Raw genomic sequence first — 19,219 nt, forward strand, 5'->3', positions numbered from 1 at the left:
TGAAGTCTCCGACAAGTTCTACAGTTGTAAGATGGAGGAAAACAGTTCTGTCAGCGAGCATATACTCAAGATGTCTGGGTTGCACAACCGCTTGTCTCAGTTGGGAGTTAATCTTCCAGATGACTGGGTCATTGACAGAATCCTCCAGTCGCTTCCACCTAGCTACAAGAGCTTTGTGATGAACTACAATATGCAAGGGATGCAAAAGACCATTCCTGAGTTATATTCAATGCTGAAATCAGCGGAGGTGGAGATCAAAAAGGAACATCAAGTGTTGATGGTGAATAAGACCACTAGTTTCAAGAAAGGCAAGGGTAAGAAGAACTTCAAGAAGGACGGCAAGGGGGTTGCCACGCCCGATAAATCAGTTGCCGGGATGAAGCCAAGGAATGGACCCAAGCCCGAAACTCGGTGCTTTTATTGCAAGGGAAATTGTCACTGGAAGCGGAACTGCCCCAAGTACTTAGCGGATAAGAAGGACGGCAACGCCAAAGGTATATGTGATATACATGTTATTGATGTGTACCTTACTAGCACTCGTAGTGGCTCCTGGGTATTTGATACCGGTGCGGTTGCTCATATTTGTAACTCAAAACAGGAGCTGCGGAATAAGCGGAGACTGGCGAAGGATGAGGTGACGATGCGCGTCGGAATGGTTCCAAGGTCGATGTGATCGCCGTCGGCATGCTACCTCTACATTTACCTACGGGATTAGTTTTAAACCTCAATAATTGTTATTTAGTGCCAGCTTTGAGCATGAACATTGTATCTGGATTTCGTTTAATGCGAGATGGCTAATCATTTAAATCCGAGAATAAGGTTGTTCTATTTATATGAGAGATATGTTTTATGGTCATGCCCCGCTGGTCAATGGTTTATTTTTATTGAATCTCGAACGTGATGTTACACATATTCATAGTGTGAATGCCAAAAGATGTAAGGTTGATAATGATAGTCCCACATACTTGTGGCACTGCCGCCTTGGTCACATTGGTGTCAAACGCATGAAGAAACTCCATGCATATGGACTTTTGAAGTCTCTTGATTATGAATCATTTGACACATGCGAACCATGCCTCATGGGAAAAATGACCAAGACTCTGTTCTCCGGAACAATGGAGCGGGCAACCAACTTATTGGAAATCATACATACTGATGTGTGCGGTCCAATGAGCGTTGAGGCTCGCGGTGGTTATCGTTATGTTCTCACCCTCACTGATGACTTAAGTAGATATGGGTATGTCTACTTAATGAAACACAAGTCTGAGACCTTTGAAAAGTTCAAAGAATTTCAGAGTGAGGTTGAGAATCAACGTGACAGGAAAATAAAGTTCTTACGATTAGATCGTGGAGGGGAATATTTGAGTCACGAGTTTGGCACGCACTTAAGGAAATGTGGAATTGTTTCACAACTCACGCCGCCTGGAACACCTCAATGGTGTGTTCGAATGTCGTAATCGCACTCTATTGGATATGGTGCGATCTATGATGTCTCTTACCGATCTACCGCTATCATTTTGGGGTTATGCTTTAGAGACTGCCGCATTCACATTAAGTAGGGCTTCGTCGAAATCCGTTGAGACGACACCGTATGAATTATGGTTTGGGAAGAAACCTAAGCTGTCATTTCTGAAAGTTTGGGGATGCGATGCTTATGTCAAGAAACTTCAACCTGAAAAGCTCGAACCCAAGTCGGAAAAATGCGTCTTCATAGGATACCTAAGGAAACTATTGGGTACACCTTCTACCTCAGATCCCAAGGTAAGATCTTTGTTGCCAAGAATGGATCCTTTCTAGAGAAAGTGTTTCTCTCGAAAGAAGTAAGTGGGAGGAAAGTAGAACTTGATGAGGTACTGCCTCTTGAACCGGAAAGTAGCGCAGCTGAGGAAGATGTTTTTGTGGTGCCTCCACCGACTAGAGAGGAAGTTAATGATGATGATCATGAAACTTTGGATCAAGGTACTACTGAACTTCGTAGGTCCACGGGGACACGTTCCGCACCAGAGTGGGATGGTAACCCTGTCCTGGAAATCATGTTGTTAGACAACGGTGAACCTTCGAACTATGAAGAAGCGATGGCGGGCCCGGATTCCAACAAATGGCTTGAAGCCATGAAATCTGAGATAGGATCCATGTATGAAAACAAAGTATGGACTTTGACAGACTTGCCCGATGATCGGCAAGCCATAGAGAATAAATGGACCTTTAAGAAGAAGACTGACGCAGATGGTAATGTGACCATCTATAAAGCTCGGCTTGTCGCTAAGGGTTATCGACAAGTTCAAGGGGTTGACTACGATGAGACCTTCTCACCCGTAGCGAAGCTGAAGTCTGTCCGAATCATGTTAGCAATTGCCGCATTATACGATTATGAGGTATGGCAAATGGACGTCAAAACGGCATTCCTTAATGGTTTCCTTAAGGAAGAATTGTATATGATGTAGCCGGAAGGTTTTGTCGATCCTAAGAATGCTGACAAGGTATGCAAGCTCCAGCGCTCCATCTATGGGCTGGTGCAAGCATCTCGGAGTTGCAACATTCGCTTTGATAAAATGATCAAAGCGTTTGGGTTTATGCAGACTTATGGAGAAGCCTATGTTTACAAGAAAGTGAGTGGGAGCTCTGTGGCATTTCTCTATATGTGGATGACATACTATTGATGGAAAATGATATAGAACTTTTGGAAAGCATAAAGGCATACTTGAATAAGTGTTTTTCAATGGACCTTGGAGAAGCTGCTTACATATTAGGCATCAAGATCTATAGAGATAGATCGAGACGCCTCATTGGTCTTTCGCAAAGCACATACCTTGTCAAGATATTGAAGAAGTTCAATATGGATCAGTCCAAGAAGGGGTTCTCGCTTGTATTGCAAGGTGTGAGATTGAGCACGGCTCAATGCCCGACCTTGGCAGAAGATAGAGAAAAGATGAGTGTCATCCCCTATGCCTCAGCCATAGGGTCTATTATGTATGCCATGTTGTGTACCAACACAGATCTGGATGACTCCAAATCACAAACCGGATACGTGTACATTTTGAATGGTGGGCAGTCAGCTGGTGCAGTTGCAAGCAAAGCGTCGTGGCGGGATCTACATGTGAAGCGGAGTACATAGCAGCCTCGGAGGCAGCACAGGAAGCAGTCTCGATAAACGAGTTCATTACCGACCTAGGAGTTATTCCCTCTCTTCTGTGACAACATTGGAGCTATTGCCCTTGCCAAGGAGCCCAGGTTTCACAAGAAGACCAGGCATATCAAGCGTCGCTTCAACTCCATTCATGAATATATTCAAGATGGAGACATAGATATTTGTAAAGTGCATACGGATCTGAATGTCTTAGATCCGTTGACTAAACCTCTTCCACGAGGAAAACATGATCAACACCAGAACTCTATGGGTGTTCGATTCATCACAATGTAACTAGATTATTGACTCTAGTGCAAGTGGGAGACTGTTGGAAATATGCCCTAGAGGCAATAATAAATTGGTTATTATTATATTTCCTTGTTCATGATGATTTTCTATTGTTCATGCTATCATTGTATTAACCGGAAACCGTAATACATGTGTGAATACATAGATCGTAATATGTCCCTAGTAAGCCTCTAGTTGACTAGCTCGTTGATCAATAGATGGTCATGGTTTCCTGACCATGGACATTGGATGTCGTTGATAACGGGATCACATCATTAGGAGAATGATGTGATCAACAAGACCCAATCCTAAGCATAGCATAAGATCGTGTAGTTCGTTTTGCTAGAGCTTTTCTAATGTCAAGTATCGTTTCCTTAGACCATGAGATTGTGCATCTCCCGGATACCGTAGGAATGCTTCGGGTGTACCAAACGTCACAACGTAACTGGGTGGCTATAAAGGTACACTATAGGTATCTCTGAAAGTGTCTGTTGGGTTGGCATGAACCGAGACTGGGATTTGTCACTCCGTTTGACGGAGAGGTATCTCTGGGCCCACTCAGTAATGCATCATCATAATGAGCTCAATGTGACTAATGAGTTAGCCACAGGATCATGCATTGCGGAACGAGTAAAGAGACTTGCTGGTAACGAGATTGAACGAGGTATGGGGATACCGACGATCGAATCTCCGGCAAGTGACATACCGATGGACAAAGGGAATTGTATACGGGATTGATTGAATCCCCGACATCGTGGTTCATCCGATGAGATCATCATGGAACATGTAGGAGCCAACATGGGTATCGAGATCCCGCTGTTGGTTATTGGCCGGAGAGATGTCTCAGTCATGTCTGCATGGTTCCCGAACCCGTAGGGTCTACACACTTAAGGTTCGGTGACGCTAGAGTTGTTATGGGAAATAGTATGTGGTTACCGAAGGTTGTTCGGAGTCCCGGATAAGATCCCGGACGTCACGAGGAGTTTCGGAATGGTCCGGAGATGAAGATTTATATATGGGAAGTCCTTATTCGGTCGCCGGAAGTGTTCGGGGGGTTACTGGTATTGTACCGGGACTACCGAAGGGGTTCTGGGGGTCCACCGGGAGGGTCCACCTGCCCCGGAGGGCCCTATGGGCTGAATATGGAGGGGAACCAGCCCCTAGGTGGGCTGGGTGCCAACTCCCCCCTAGGGCCCATGCGCCTAGGGTTGGGGGAAACCCTAGAGGGGGCGCCCCCACCTAGCTTGGGGGGCAAGCCTTCCCCCTTGGCCGCCCTCCCTCCCCCCTCTAGATGCATCTAGGGGGGCCGGCCCCCTCTCCCTTGTCCCTATATATAGTGGGGGGTGGGAGGGCAACCGCACCCTTCCCCTGGCGCAGCCCTCCCCCTCTCCAACACCTCCTCCTCCTCCGTAGAGCTTGGCGGAGCCCTCCCGGAGAACCACGAGCTCCACCACCACCACGCCGTCGTGCTGTCGGAGTTCTCCCTCAACTTCTCCTCTCCCCTTGCTGGATCAAGAAGGAGGAGACGTCCCCGGGCTGTTCGCGTGTTGAACGCGGAGGCGCCGTCCGTTCGGCGCTTGATCGGATCTTCCGTGATTTGAATCGCCGTGAGTACGACTCCATCAACCGCATTCTTGTAACGCTTCCGCTTAGCGATCTTCAAGGGTATGAAGATGCACTCCCTCTCTCGTTGCTAGAATCTCCTAGATTGATCTTGGTGACACATAGGAATTTTTTTGAATTATTACTATGTTCCCCAACAACAACACACAAATCCTTTTGTTTAAATACAAAAACAAAGAAGCCTTCCTATATACAGATATATGTTCCCATTAAATCAAAAAATAATCTCAAATGGTTTGATGCAGTGTATCTACGATCTACTATCATTCTATCATGGGTGATGGTCACATCAGGTCATAGTCCAAAGATTTGCCAATTGCAACACCCCCAAAAGTTGTAGCTAGAGGTTCAGACATACAGACACACCTAGGTTCTAGCTAGCACTAGCTGGTGTGGGATCTAGCATCTCTTTCTCACATTAAATTTCTGAATCTGACCCAGCCTCTCTCTCTGCTTTCTCTCTAGCCTCAAGGTGAGATCAAGGACGAGGCTGATGCCTGATGCCTGATGAACAGTGAATGCATCTGCGCCCTTTCAGTTTACTTTGCCAGTACCGGTGTTTTCAGTAGTGTCCAAAAGGCAGCTCCAGTCTTGGTTCTTGGAGCTGTCGCCGTGCCACTTTACAAGCTATCAATTCGAGCTACTCATCAGCATGCTGGATTTCACGTTATTCGTCTAACTGAGTAATTTCTCAACAATTTATTTAAGGAAAGCAATGGCTGGGCTTAATCATGTGATTGACCCTTCAAGAAATTATGTGATTTGAGGGAGAGGGCGTGCAATTGCCAGAAAGATGAAACTTGGCATTTATTTAAGACGTGTGTGCTACGAAGGGTATCCATCCGGGGAGGAAAAGGTGAAGTGAAGTTTGAGACATGACATGCTAGGTGCAGCTAGTATCTCTCTCTGGACTTGACAGGAGGATTAGTTGGGACGTTGCTACAACAACTTGTTCATTGCAGGAAAAGGAGCAGAGCATGCACATGATTACCAAATGACAATACACATATTCCAACACCTCACATATGCTCTGGAACTTGCTCTGCAGATGCACTAACTCATCATCGATTGGCATCATTGCCATCTTGAATCCGTTGGGGCAGAATTGAAGACGCAATTCATTCATGATGTCGAGGTGGTCATATGACATTAATCAGCAACGCTGCAAGCCTCTTTTATTGTGGAATAAACCAAACCTGCTCTATTTAAGGGGATTAATCAGCGTGATTCCAATTTCTTTTTATTGTGAAATTAATAAGCCTGCCTTAAGGCCACCGGCTAATTAAGGATATTAATCAACAATGTTCCGATCTCATTACTGTGAAATAATACCCGCAGCAGGCCTCCAGCTAACTGCTAATAAGGCTGGCCATAGTGGGAGTAACAACTTAAAACTACGCAAATGACTTATTCACCGAGATGGAGGTAGTAGTATACTTGCGACTTGTGAACATGCTTATATGACATACAATTAAATAAGAGAGAGTTATAATAACATAGATAGATACCGTATATCATAATAAATGTTATACTACTACTCCCTCCTTTCCAAAATAAGTGACTCAACTTTGTACTAACTTTGTACTAAAGTTAGTATAAAGTTGAGTCACTTATTTTGGGAACTCAACTTTGTACTAAGAGGGTGCTTGGATACGTTTTAGTCCCATGACTAAAAGTAGTGGGACTAAAACTTGCTAGCCTCATCCATGCTTGGATCCAAATACTAAAGAGACTAAAATCAAGTTAATGAGCATTTATTATCCTTCAAACCCTCCAATCCAGAACTCGCCTGTGTTAAAGGAGAGGAGTTAAATGAGGAGAAAGAGGACTAATCCACATTTTAATAGGGGTACCCCTGACTAAAAATTTTTAGTCTCAAGACTAGTTTTAGTCTCTCTTTAGTCAGGGGTGCTTGGAACTTTAGCCTCTTAAAGAGACTATTTTTAGTCAGACTAAAATAAGTCCCTTGGATCCAAGCACCCTCTAAAGTTAGTACAAAATTGAATCACTTATTTTGGGACGGAGCGAGTATGTGTCATGCATGGCAATAAATGAGATCATCTATGATAGTAGTATTATGCACTATGAATGTACTCCCTCCGTCCGGGTTTATTAGGCCTAAAAACAACTTCTCTTAGACCAAGACACATAGTAATTTACTCATATTAATTCTTCCATTTCACTCCCAATGCACTCTTTCACATGCATGCAACCAATAAAAAATAGGCATGAAGTGTATTAATTTTCCAGTCATAGGCACCAACAACAATGACTTTCAATGCAACCAATGAAATTGTTGCATACATGCATCTTTCCGAAGCGAGGCCTTATAAAAAGGGACATGCGTGTGATGCTGAGAGAGGCCTAATAAACCCGGACGGAGGGAGTAGTATCATACACTAGTATCATATGTATGATACTAGTATATGATACTCCGTCAGCCTCTCCTATCTCTCTAGTTATTTCCTTTAATTCCATCCATTTGTGCAGTCATTCACTCGCCCATGCTACATCCATTCATGGAGTCTCTTTGGTTATTTGTGCAGGAAGGCAAGGCAAGACACGAGCAGCTAGCCCACCAACACGTGAGCCACACATGAGCAGGCCCGGTTGGAGGGGGAAAGGGACGCCGGAGCTTGATCAGGCATTGAAACAGGATTAAACAGCGAGGAAACACGGGCATAATTGCTGCCCCACCGCTGTTGTTAAGGGGTGGCCGGCCGATTGTGGGTGTGGGTACGTAAACCCCCACTAACCCACACCTTGCAGGCATGGGCACGCCATGGCCCTTGTCCCATGTCGTGCAAGCATGCATGCATGCGGCTAGCCCTCTCCTCTCCTGTCCCGCCACCGCCGGGCCCGGCTCCGGCTCCGGCGACTTGTCGGCTGGCCGGGCGGCCCTACGCTCGCCCGGCTCGATCGGATGTCACCATCGTCACACACACACGTCGCGTCACGGGCAGCCTGTACGCGCGCTCCTCCTTATCCAACAGTGCCCGGGTGCTCGATCGCGGGCGGAGCCAGTGACGAACCACGTCGGGTCGGCGTGTCGGTGACGGGGACTGAGCGAGGCGGCGAACCGATCGGCGGTCGCCTTCGCGTTCCGCCTCGACGTGGACGGAGGCTTTTGCTGCATGCATGATTCGTTCAATGATTGATTGGACGTAGTACGTGTTGAACGAGTCAGCATGGATCGATGGGCCGATCAAGCCACTGGGCCTAGTGGTGGGAGCAGCAAGCATGGGTCGTTTGTCTTGAAAAGAAAAGAAAAAAGCCTAGCATGGTCGTTACCTGTTTAACCTATTTTATATCCGAGACTCCGAGTACGTATAGACGCGTCTTTGATATGATAAACGGATTGGCAAAATGAGCACTGTCAAGATTGGATGAGTCCTCCCCGTGGTGCTGGCCGGCCAGGTACATGAATGGAATGGTCAGGCTCCAGAAGCAACAACAAATATTAGCAAATACTATAATGCACGCTCAATATAGCATGCCATGGTGACCATGGTCGCATGTTACAGCCTCGCTACAGGGAACTAGCTAGCTGGTCGCTTGGAAGGTTGGCAAGCTGAAGGTCGCGCCCCGCTCCTCCCGCGACTAGGGTTCCTCCTCCCGCTCCCCCGCCACCGCCCTCCTCTCCCGCCGCCTCCGGCTGCCGGCCGCGCGCGTCGCGCCCCTCCTCCCCTCCCCCACCCTCCTCCGCCTCCCTGTCCGCTCGCGCCCCCCCCCCCCCCCCCGCGGGCGTCGGGCGGACCCCTGCATCCTCTTCTCCTCCAGCCCCACCTCCCCGTCCTTCTCCCCCCGCCGCCGTCGGCGAGGTCGGCGGTGGGCCGTTCTTTCCCCGCGCGCGCTTGGGGAGGCGCGGGGGCCTCCTGATGGCGGCGGTGCAGCTCGGCCGGCAGCGGTGCGGCTCGGCGGCGGGCCTCGGGGTCCTCGGTGCGGCGGCGCGGCCGTTGGTCACGGGGCGGCGTGCCAGTGCGAGTGGCCGGCGGCGCCCGGGCGGCCTAGATCTGGGCCCTTTCGGGCTTCATCTGGGCTAGGGCGGGCCGGCGGCTCGGTGCGCGACGACGATGCTCCCTTGTTGGTGGCGAGGAGGCGGTGGTCTCTGGGCGGTGGCGGCTTCGTCAGTCGGCGAGCTGCAGCGTGACGGCAGGGGCTGTCCGGACCCTATTGGGTCCGGCCGGGCCTCGGCGCCTGGCAGGCCCTTTGTCCGTGCATCCGGTCGGCTCCGCGGCAGCGGTGGTGGTTGTCCCCTCACGTTGGCGATGTTGTGGATGCCCCCGAGGCCACTATCTCTTCTCCCGTCCTCCAGGTCTCGTGTCGGTGTCCTTAGGGAGACGACGAAGTTGATTCGGTGACCGTGGTGGCACATGTTGGTGGACGGCGTGATGGGCGGTGCACTATGATTCGTCTAGGGTGGTGGTGGGGGTTTGGGTTGGAGAAATCTCTAGCGGCTCGGCTGGCCCCGACGCGGCGACGCCTGTGGGTGCCGCCGGACCTTCCTGAAGGGCGTCGGGTACACCCTCCCCTCACTGCCCCCCCCCCCCCCCCCCCGCATACCGGAGGAAACCCTAGGACTAGTCCGGGCAATAGCGGCGTCGTCGTCGTCACCTTCTTGAAGGTTTTGCTTGGTATGCGGCGCTTTGGAGTGCTGGGAGCGTGGTGGTACTTCTCCGAAGGGTGCAGCGGTCGCCGATCGTTTTTGTTTTGTTGATCTGCCGTTGTTGGCATTTGTTTCTCTTTCTTTTTTCTTGGCCCAGCACCTATCGTCGGATGTATCAGTGGTTGCTTTGTAATATAAAGCGGGTTTGGGAAACCCTTTTTCTTGAGGGAACTATCTAGCTTGGATCTAGAGGAAACCTAACATCCGTAAAACTTCAGTGTATAGGACCAACACCGAAGATAGTAAAACAGATAGTACGTAGAGTAGTTACGTACGCACCTTTCTTCCTGAAATGTTCACAACTTGATTTCAAGGAGATGAAGCGTATGCGTAACTGTATGTATGTATGTATGTATGTATGTATGTATGTATGTATGTATGTATGTATGTATGTATGTATGTATGCATGCCTGCCTGTATGTATGTATCTGAATCCCATTTCAGGGTAGAGTGTAGACATGGTTTGCATGTGGATGGATGGATGTTCTTGATCAAGTACAGTAGTTGCCGATTGGCATGTGCAAACCAATTGCGGTGCATGGTTGGTGCGCTCGCTTTTGCCGGACAGGCAGCTCATTCAATGCCACCAAGCAAGAACCAAACCGATTGGTGGACCAGCATCAGCATGGGATGGGAGGTTTCTGTCTCGATGCATGTCTAGGCGAGCTAGGAGCAAAAGATGTTCCCGGCCGTCGTATTTTCATGCCATTGGTTCTAAAATCTTGACATGTGATGAGACAAACGCATTTTTATCCTCAAATGAAAGCTTTGGATTGTAATATTCTTACTGTGATATTTTGTCAATAGTTTCAGAACTACAACTTACTATATCAAATAGTTTTTGGAAACATATCCGGTAATACAGTGGCGGCGCCAGGAAATGAAGGTTGGGTATTCAACCAATTTTATTTTTTTGCTCTAAAAGTAGTATATGAACCAAACAACACAATAGTAGCAATATATGAACAAAACAACAATAGCATAACGGCAATAGCAATATTTCAATGTATCAGACCATAACCACATGAATATATAAGTACCTGTTGATTGATAAAGTGATGATATCCTTCTTACAATATAACTCTGCGGTCGCCTTTTTGGAACAGATTGATGACATCTTCATCCTTCACTTGATTGAAAAATTCTCTCTCAACGAATGTAACCAAACAATTGTTCAAATAATCATCACCCATTTTGTTCCTTACCTTATTCTTCACATAGCTCATTGAAGAGAATACCCTTTCAACACTAGCAGTAGCTACCGGCAGAATCAGTACCAACTTAAGAAGCTTGTAAACAATACTCCCTCCGTTCCTAAATATAGGGTGTATAGTTTTTGGCACGGAAATTAAATAACGCACGTGGAGGGAAATTTTCACAAATTTTGGGTGTGATTTCACCTGACTAATTGACATGAGAAAATAGAGGAGCTTGCATAATATAAGGAAATGTAATCAAATCTCTAAAAAAATTGTCCAAACGAGTGGTGCAACGCAATACACCTTATATTTTGGACTTTTTCTCAAAAATCTATACACCTTATATCAAGGAACGGAGGAAGTATGATATTGTTCATGCTTGTTTGTCTCAACAAGCATAACTGAAAGCTGACACAGATTTTTCAGGTTTTGAAACCTTTCATCTCTACGCACATTAGTAACATACATGTTTAGTTGCCATGGAAGTCTTGCCAGTTCATCCCTTGTAAAATCAGAAGCATAGAACTTATTTTCCTTGCCTTTGAAGATTTGTCCCACAATTCAAACAAGCTAACATCTTTCTTCTTCATCTACATCACAATCACACAAACAAAGTAGAAATCAGTGGCAGTGGCAATGTGGCATCAAATCCATCATATAAACATCCTTCTTCTTCAAACTCCAATGTCCATTTAGTTCAGTTTCATCAGTTTACAAACAAATCTTCAGGTTTCTTAAAAAAATAGAGGGCAAAAAGCAAAAAGTACCTTGGTGCCGGTGGAGCAGTGGAGCCGTCGAGGGAGCACTAGAGGCCGGCCGGATCTCGGAGGCGGAGGAGACCGGAGGTGGACCACTGGACCAGATGCAGTTTGGGGAGGGGAGGGGCGGAGCGGACTGCCGGAGCCCGAAGGCCGAGGCTGGAGGGGCAGTACTGCCGAGGGGAGGAAAGGAGAGGGTCGGCCGGACCTGAATTCGCCGCCGCCCGCCGCCGCGGCGCCGGCCGCTAGCCCGCTAGCGCTAGGTTTGGGAATCGGGGCACGGGGAGGGAGACTGCGCTGGACGGCTGGAGACTGGGAACTGGTTGATAGACCTCGCCCGCGGCCTTGCGTGTACAATCAGACACTGGTCTGATGCGTTGCGTGACGCTCAGTTTGGGCTGGGCCATATTAATATGTATATAGATTTTTTTAGGCCTAAATCTTGGGTATTCCAGGGAATAACCAGGAAGACCCCAGCGCCGCCGATGCGGTAATATCAAGTTTGTTTCACACGTGACATAAGGGCATCTCCAACGCTATCCCCTATAAAGACACTGTATTTGTTCACGGACACGGATGGTGGAGCCGACCATTCAACATTGTCATCTAAATGTCAGCCCCTCCTCTATAAATAAATGCAAATATCCCAGTACAACAATAGTTCAAATGTAAATATTGCATCCGAGATAACAGGTTGTTCAACAAGTTTTTCGAATTCACCACTTCCATATTCAACAACGCTAGAGTCAGAGCCAGCACATGCAGTCTCACATAAAGTTTCCCCTGAGTTTCATCCAAGAACGTATGAGCGTAAATGACATGTCCACGGTCCTCTGATACGACACGGCAGCGCGTTTAGGCTATACAACATGATGATTATCAAGTTGCAACATTGAGTGAATCACTGAATTGACCAACATGTAGAGCAGCAAAAAGCAAAACTTATGATCTCCATGGTTGACGAGCCCGATGGCCACATTGTCTCAACTCATGCAACCGCAATGTAAAACTTCGTGATGGAGTTGGAAATGATGTACCACCGATGCGTTAGCGACTTCACATTGCATTTAATGGATGACACATGTCGTAGAGCACAAAGTTCTTTTCTCATGAGAAAAACATGCATGTTTTTTCCAAAAGGCCGAGCCCTTGTTCGTGCCTACAAAGCCCGTGGATAAGAGCATGGTTAATAATACAGCCAAGTGCTGGCTATAAGATGTTGTAATATCATATATAGCCAACACATATAGTTACTCATACAATAAGGTTAGCTATAAGGTTGGCTATAAGATTAGTACTTCTTCTCATCTTCTCTATATCTCTTTCCTCATATTTATTGCATCTGCCTTGGAGCACGCATATAGCTAGGCTCATGCGTGAGAGCTGATACGTCTCCGTCGTATCTACTTTTCCAAACACTTTTGCCCTTATTTTGGACTCTAACTTGCATGATTTGAATGGAACTAACCCGGACTGACGCTGTTTTCAGCAGAATTGCCATGGTGTTATTTTTGTGCAGAAATAAAAGTTCTCGGAATGACCTGAAACTTCACGGAGATTATTTTTGGAATTAATAAAAAATACTGGTGAAAGAATCAAGGCCAGGGGGCCCACACCCTGTCCACGAGGGTGGGGGCGCGCCTACCCCCCTGGGTGCGCCCCCTGCCTCTTGGCCCCCTGGTGCTCCACCGACCTTAACTCCAACTCTATATATTCATGTTCGGGGAGAAAAAATCAGAGAGAAGGATTCATCGCGTTTTACGATACGGAGCCGCCGCCAAGCCCTAATCTCTCTCGGGAGGGCTGATCTGGAGTCCGTTCGGGGCTCCAAAGAGGGGAATCCGTCGCCATCGTCATCATCAACCTTCCTCCATCACCAATTTCATGATGCTCACCGCCGTGCGTGAGTAATTCCATCGTAGGCTTGCTGGACTGTGATGGGTTGGATGAGATTTACCATGTAATCGAGTTAGTTTTGTTAGGGTTTGATCCCTAGTATCCACTATGTTCTGAGATTGATGTTGCTATGACTTTGCTATGCTTAATGCTTGTCACTAGGGCCCGAGTGCCATGATTTCAGATCTGAACCTATTATGTTTTCATGAATATATGTGAGTTCTTGATCCTATCTTGCAAGTCTATAGTCACCTACTATGTGTTATGATCCGGCAACCCCGAAGTGACAATAATCGGGACCACTCCGGTGATGACCGTAGTTTGAGGAGTTCATGTATTCACTATGTGTTAATGCTTTGGTCCGGTACTCTATTAAAAGGAGGCCTTAATATCCCTTAGTTTCCAATAGGACCCCGCTGCCACGGGAGGGTAGGACAAAAGATGTCATGCAAGTTGTTTTCCATAAGCACGTATGACTATATTCGGAATACATGCCTACGTTACATTGATGAATTGGAGCTAGTTCTGTGTCACCCTATGTTATAACTATTACATGAGGAATCGCATCCGGCATAATTCTCCATCACCGATCCAATGCCTACGAGCTTTTCACATATTGTTCTTTGCTTAGTTACTTTTCCGTTGCCACTGTTACAATTACTACAAAGCTGCTACTGTTACTTTTGCCATCGTTACCGTTACTTCCATACTACTTTTCTACTAAATACGTTGCTGCAGATATTAAGTTATCCAGGTGCGGTTGAATTGACAACTCAATTGCTAATACTTGAGAATATTCTTTGGCTCCCCTTGTGTCGAATCAATAAATTTGGGTTGAATACTCTACCCTCGAAAACAGTTGCGATCCCCTATACTTGTGGGTTATCAAGACTATTTTCTGGCGCCGTTGCCGGGGAGCATAGCTCTATTCTTTGAGTCACTTGGGATTTATATCTGCTGGTCACTATGAGGAACTTGAAAGATGAAAGAACTAAGATTTTTCCCTCAACTACGAGGGGAGGTAAGGAACTGCCATCTAGCTCTGCACTTGATTCACCTTCTGTTTTGAGTAAGCTTGCGACACCTAAACCTGCTTCTGCTATTAATTCTGATATGTCGCATGTTATTGATGATGCCACTTCTGCTATGCATGATACTTATGATGAAACTACTTCTATGCTTGATACTACTGTGCCACTAGGTGAATTTCTTGATGAACAACTTGCTAGGGCTAGAGAGAATGAAATTATTGAAACTGATAATATTGATGAAAGTGATGATGAAGATTCTCCCCCTAGATATGAATTGCCTGTTGTGCCTGAGGGTTATGTTATGGATGAAGAAACTGCTAGAGACTTTCTTGCTTGCAATGATAGGAGTGATCTTAAGAAATTATTAGCTAAGCTGAAAGAAAAATCTCTGAATGCTAGAATGAAATATGACCCTGCTTTTGCTACTTCACCTATCTGTGTTACTGATAAGGATTATGATTTCTCTGTTGATCCTGAGATAATTACTTTGGTTGAATCTGATCCTTTTTATGGCTATGAATCTGAAACTGTTGTGGCACATCTTACTAAATTAAATGATATAGCCACCCTGTTCACTAATGATGAGAAAACTCGCTACTACTATATCCTTAAATTATTTCCGTTCTCATTAAAGGGTGATGCTAAAACATGGTTTAATTCTCTTGATCCTGGTTGTGTGCGTAGTCCCCAGGATATGATTTATTACTTCTCTGCTAAATATTTCCCCGCTCATAAGAAACAAGCTGCTTTAAGGGAAATATATAATTTTGTGCAAATTGAAGAAGAGAGTCTCCCACAAGCTTGGGGGAGGCTTCTCCAACTACTTAATGCTTTGCCTGATCATCCTCTCAAGAAAAATGAAATACTTGATATCTTTTATAATGGACTAACCGATGCTTCCAGAGACCACCTGAATAGTCGTGCTGGTTGTGTTTTCAGGGAAAGAACAGTTGATCAAGCTGAATTGCTATTGAATAATATGTTGACTAATGAAAATAATTGGACACTTCCTGAACCAACTCCTAAGCCAACTCCGAAGAAAAGGGGTATTCTATTTCTCAGTCCTGAAGATATGCAAGAGGCAAAGAAATCTATGAAAGAAAAAGGTATTAAAGCTGAAGATGTTAAGAATTTACCTCCTATTAAAGAAATACATGGTCTTAATTTGCCGCCTGTTGAAGAAATACATGGTCTTGACAACCCGACACAGGTAGTAAAGGTAAATTCTCTCTATAGATATGATAAAGCTGAAATTCCCGTTTACTAAGTTTGCTAGTCAATGCTTGGATGAGTTTGATGACTTTATGGTTAAACAAGAAAACTTCAATGCTTATGTTGGTAGACAATTGAAACACAATGCTGATATGCTTGAACACTTGAGCGATTATATGACTAGAGTTAAAGGTGAACTTAAACTCATTAGTAAACATGCTTCTATGGTTACCACTCAGTAGAACAAGTGCTTAAAGCTCAAAATGATTTGCTCAATGAATTAAATAATAAGAAGAATGATAATGCTGTTAGAGTTATGACTAGAGGGGGTAAAATGACTCAGGAACCTTTGTATCCTGAGGGCCACCCTAAGAGAATTGAGCAGGATTCTCAGAGAACTAATGTTGATGCACCTAGTCCTTCTAAAAGGAAGAAAAAGAAAAATGATAGGACTTTGCATGCTTCTAGTGAACCTGTTGTTGACGCACCTGAGAATCCCAATGATATTTCTATTTCTGATGCTGAAACACAATCTGGTGATGAACATGAACCTAGTGATAATGTTAATGATGATGTTCATGTTGATGCTCAACCTAGTAATGACAATGATGTAGAGATTGAACCTGCTGTTGATCTTGATAACCCACAATCAAAGAATCAACGTTATGATAAGAGAGACTTTGTTGCTAGGAAGCACGGTAAAGAAAGAGAACCATGGGTTCAGAAACCCATGCCTTTTCCTCCCAAACCATCCAAGAAAAAGGATGATGAGGATTTTGAGCGCTTTGCTGAAATGATTAGACCTATCTTTTTGCGTATGCGTTTTACTGATATGCTTAAAATGAATCCTTATGCTAAGTATATGAAGGATATTGTTACAAATAAGAGAAAGATACCGGAAGCTGAAATTTCCACCATGCTTGCTAATTATACTTTTAAGGGTGGAATACCTAAGAAACTAGGAGATCCAGGAGTACCAACTATACCATGCTCCATTAAAAGAAACTATGTTAGAACTGCTTTATGTGATCTTGGAGCCGGTGTTAGTGTTATGCCTCTCTCTTTATATCGTAGACTTGATTTGAATAAGTTGACACCTACTGAAATATCTTTGCAAATGGCTGATAAATCAACTGCTATACCTGTCGGTATTTGTGAGGATGTGCCTGTTGTGGTTGCAAACGTTACTATTTTAACGGACTTTGTTATTCTTGATATTCCCGAGGACGATAGTATGTCTATTATTCTTGGAAGATCCTTTTTGAATACTGCAGGGGCTGTTATTGATTGCAACAAAGGCAATGTCACTTTTCATGTTAATGGTAATGAGCATACGGTACACTTTCCGAGGAAACAACCTCAAGTCCACAGTATCAATTCTATTGGAAAAATTCCATCGATTACTATTGGAGGTTTTGAATTTCCTCTTCCTACTGTCAAAAGGAGATATGATATTCTTATTGTTGGGGATGTGCATATCCCCGTTGAGGTAACATAGTGTTATTCGAAATTTCTGCAGTTCCATGTTACTCGGAATGAGTTTGTTAACAAGACTTGATCAACCTTGTTAGTGGATTCCTTTTGATGAGCATGAGATGGATGAAGTTAGAGGTACAACCTTCTGTACCCTCCTTTTACTTTCTGTTATTTAGATTAAATAAAGCAAAAATAGTATTTTCTGTCAGTTTTCTGAATTATCCGTGCAATAAAAAATACCCCGAAAATAAAAGTTCTCCAAATGCCCCGAAAATGAAATATGATTTTTTTAGAATATTTGAGAATATCTGGCACTGAGAACACAACAGGGGGAGCAAGCACCTGGCCACGAGGGTGCAGGGCACGCCCCCTGCCTCGTGGGCCCATGGTGGCTCCCCTCCACTTATTCCAGCCACCACACACTCCTTCTTCCTCCCAAAAAAATCACCAACCAGCTCAAGCACGAGTTCTAGCTCATTTTGCTGCGATTTTCGATCTCCTTGCTCAAAGCTCCACTCACAAAACTGCTTTGGGGGATTGTTCTTCGGTATGTGACTCCTCCAATGGTCCAATTAGTTTTTGTTCTAGTGCTTTATTCATTGCAATTTTTTGCTGCCTAGGTGACCCCCTGCTTTTGAGCTTGCATGTCAAATTTATATGGTCCCAAGTAGTTCTAATGCATGATATAGTCTCTAGGCACTTGTGGGAGTAGTTGCTATCAATTTTGTTGAGTTTGGTTCACTTTTATTTTGAGTTACTAAAAATTTCAGAAATTTTCAGAAAATGATGAAGAGATTATTGAGGGGCTCTTCGAGCCGAAGCTCGAGGGATAAGCAAAGTGAAGAGGATAAGAGGCCCAAATATAATCTCCCTCGCACCGCGGAGGTTCGGCCGTGTGAATGGCCTTGTGATGAGTTCTTAACAGCAGCCGGGATTCATGATGATTTCTATTCTTAGGTTGAGAATGCGGGCCTCACCGACTTCCTCCGCGACCAGCGTGAACAGTATCTCTTACTCACTAATATTTTCGTGCAAAATTTTCATTTCCATGCTAGGAGATCACCACCTTCAGTGGAATTTTATTTATATGATGAGCATAAGGAGATGTCCCTTTCTGATTTCTGCCGGGTTTGTAAGATACCCCTTACTGGCAGCATAGAGGAACCACATCGAAATGATGTGGAAGGGTTTATTGATATGATTGCTATAGGGGAAACAAGGAAAGTTTCCGACGCAAGAATTACTAGCATACATTTTCCGGTTCTGCGTTACTTTGCGATATTTGCTAGTAGATGTTAATTGGTCGCGGAAACTGTGGAAACCTTAGTGCCCCTGATATTGTTATTTTGGGCCATGCCTTGTTTCGTGATAACTCTTTTATCCTAGGCGCTATCGTTGCCAAACGGTTAAGTTTAACCGCATGAAGGGTCCCATCTTGGGAGGTATCTTCGCCTCGCGCCTCGCTGCACACTTTAACATACCTATTAGGCATTATGAGAAAGAATAAAAGTTGTTGCCTCCTGTTTTTCTAGACTATAAGAGTATGGTAGCACATGATTTTATCGTTAAGAATAAGGAAAAGATGCTTAAGTACAAACTGATATTTGATAAAAATCGCCCTGAGACTATTACTTTGCCTGCTCCTTCTTTGTTTGACTTATCTACAAGCAAGTACCTTGTTCAGCCGGAGGCATTTCATGCCTACCGGAACCCCACACCAGCTACAGAGCCAGAGCCAGAACCATAATTTGATCCTTCACGACAGTCTGTTTACCAGTGGGATCCGGAGGAGATTGCTAACCAGTGGCAACCCGAGGCTCCTTCTCAGTACGACCCCAACTACAATTTTGATCCATGGGCATAGACCAACTTAGGCCAAAAGCCTAAGCTTGGGGGAGTACGTATTTCTCACCGACATTACATTCATGTTTACACACTCATTC

General features: G+C 45.2%; 1 long non-coding RNA gene across 3 annotated transcripts; it reads right to left on the reverse strand.

Annotated features, from left to right (window-relative positions):
* Positions 1-5,370: 5,370 nt before the first annotated feature.
* LOC123169223 (uncharacterized) lies at positions 5,371-12,037 on the reverse strand. Of its 3 annotated transcripts, none has more exons than XR_006484699.1 (3): positions 11,671-12,037; positions 10,745-11,493; positions 5,371-6,234 (listed from the first exon to the last, which is right to left on the reverse strand). It is a non-coding gene; the product is annotated as an uncharacterized lncRNA (long non-coding RNA). The 3 variants fall into 3 exon arrangements; XR_006484700.1 differs by having other exon boundaries at positions 6,222-6,239; XR_006484698.1 differs by lacking the exon at positions 5,371-6,234 and having other exon boundaries at positions 10,730-11,493.
* Positions 12,038-19,219: the final 7,182 nt, after the last annotated feature.

Source organism: Triticum aestivum, chromosome 7D, assembly GCF_018294505.1.
Source record: "Triticum aestivum cultivar Chinese Spring chromosome 7D, IWGSC CS RefSeq v2.1, whole genome shotgun sequence".
NCBI lineage: Eukaryota > Viridiplantae > Streptophyta > Magnoliopsida > Poales > Poaceae > Triticum > Triticum aestivum.